This window comes from Acomys russatus, chromosome 13, assembly GCF_903995435.1.
Source record: "Acomys russatus chromosome 13, mAcoRus1.1, whole genome shotgun sequence".
Taxonomy (NCBI): domain Eukaryota; kingdom Metazoa; phylum Chordata; class Mammalia; order Rodentia; family Muridae; genus Acomys; species Acomys russatus.
The window spans coordinates 8,646,819-8,648,971 of NC_067149.1; the positions used below are offsets into that span (position 1 = coordinate 8,646,819).

General features: G+C 48.9%; 1 pseudogene; it reads right to left on the minus strand.

Annotated features, from left to right (window-relative positions):
- Window positions 1-1,795: 1,795 nt before the first annotated feature.
- On the minus strand, window positions 1,796-1,903 carry LOC127197794 (uncharacterized; annotated as a pseudogene).
- Between the last annotated feature and the right edge of the window lie 250 nt (window positions 1,904-2,153).

A 2,153-nucleotide genomic window follows, 5' to 3' on the forward strand; every position in this document is an offset into this window, starting at 1 on the left:
TTTGTTGAAGATGCTATCCTTTTTCCATTGAATAGATTTGACTTCTTTGTCAAAAATCAAGTGACCATATGAATGTGGATGCGTTTCTGGGTCTTCGATTCGATTCCACTGATCAACCAGCCTATTGCTGTACCAGTACCATGCTGTTTTAGTTACTGTTGCTTTATTAGCTTGAGATCAGGTATGGAGATTCCTCCGGAGCTGGTTCTTTGAGAAAATCAACAAGATAGACAAACTGTTAGCTTTTTCTGCTTCTCTGAGCATGCAGGTTTTCATCACAGCATCTGGCTCCTATGTCTTTGCTGGTAACATCGAAAAATTTGTGATTTTTCTTTATAGCAACATGCTCTCCCAAGTGCAGCAGCAGTGAGTAGCAGGATGATCTCTCCTGCTCCAATGACCTCAGGGCTAGGTCTGTTGCCTGTGGCCAAAGGAAGGAAGAGGATCTCTTCTGTATTGACACTTCTGCACAACAGAAAAGAGGTAGGACCAATTCTCCCATCCTTACACCCTCCTTGTGAGCTGGATCACCTGCACCATCACATATAGTGCCAGGGAAAATGCAGGGCTCACTCTCCCATGGGCTGTAGTTGGTGAGGGGCAGTTTCAACTCTACTGCCTAGCATAGGTGGCAAGGGGCTATAGATGAGAGGCATCTCTCCCTTGTCCCCGACACAGAAATGCTGATGCCATGGATCAAAATCTCCCATGCCCATGTCATCAGGGTGGCCGACCAGGCACCTCTGCCACTCAGGTCAGTTCTATTCTGCTGCTCAGCAGAGGTGCTGAGCCTACTCTCTCAAATTCTGCAGCTGGTGAAGCAGGTACAGCTCTCTTGCTTTCATGACCCCAGGACAATTTCTCTTGCCTGCCTCATATGAGAAGCAGGGATAGGAGATGTGTGTCAGGGCCAGCTCTCCCATGCTCACACCCTCAGGGCTCACTCACACCCTCAGGGCTCGCTCAACTGTAACTCCTGCACCCAGGATTAGCTCTACTGTGCTTCCTTAGCAATCTGTGTGGCCCACTCTCCAAAGTACTGCAGTTTGATCAGGGCAAGGTCAAATCTCCTGCCCTCACACTCTCAGGGCCAGTTCTTTTCAGAATGCCTAAGTCAGGTGAAGGGTAGGGCCACTTCTACATAGCCCAGAGACATCAACAAGTCCCCAGGTGGAGCTCAGACCAAGGATGTCCACCTGGCCTTTGGTGGTAACAGCCTCCTGATACTGCATGGCCATAGACTCAGGTGTGGTCCTGGGTGGTAGCACAGTCCAGGACCCACCATGGCATCACTGGCATCTCACATCAAGCTATTCCTCACTGCTGTCAAATGTCCAGTTCTGCCTCTCTTCATTGTGCCCATATGCTTCTGTTTTTCTTTCTCTTCCATATTTCCTCCACTTACTTGCTGATCTTCATGGCACCCTAGGTCTCTGAGTGTCTGGGTTCCTTTCAGGTGTGGTCTCAGTGTGCTTTGCCATGACAATATGTTATGTCACTGGGGAAGGATTATCTCTGGAGTGGTCTGCTTGAACAGGCTTTCATGTTGCTGGATTAGTGGCTGTCTCAGGCTAGCTCCCTGTCCTGGCTCCATGTCATTGGTCTAATGGTTGTCTCTGGTTTACTCTTGCCTGGGTCTACATACACAGACCCATGTGGGAGTCATCTGTGCCTGGCTCACTTCTTTCTTGACCTGAGGTCCTAGGCAGGGCTTTTCTAGTCTCCAGCTCAATCCTGCCCAAGGCACCCATCCAGGCTCTGGACTGGTGGTGGTCTCAGGCTTGCTTTATCAGGGAGTATTAGGCTACTAATTATTCATATGTTCACAGGTCAGAGCACATAACCATAGGCAATCTCCTTTCTGATGCACATGTGACATGGTAGCTGCACTTGTAATGCCTGTAGGGGCCTGAAGAAATAATTTTTAAAAGTAATTAAGCTGCTGGAGAGATGATGGGTCTTTGGTTAAGGGCAGTTGTGGTTCTCGCAGAAGACCAGAGTTCCATTCCAAGCAGCCACCTTAGGCCACTCGTATGAACCTGCCATCTCTCACTGAGGGCAGACAAGGCAGTCCAAGTAATGAAAAAGGATCCAAAGGCAGACTACAGAGTCAGAGACATCCCCTACTCCCATTGTTAGTGGACCTCCAAGAT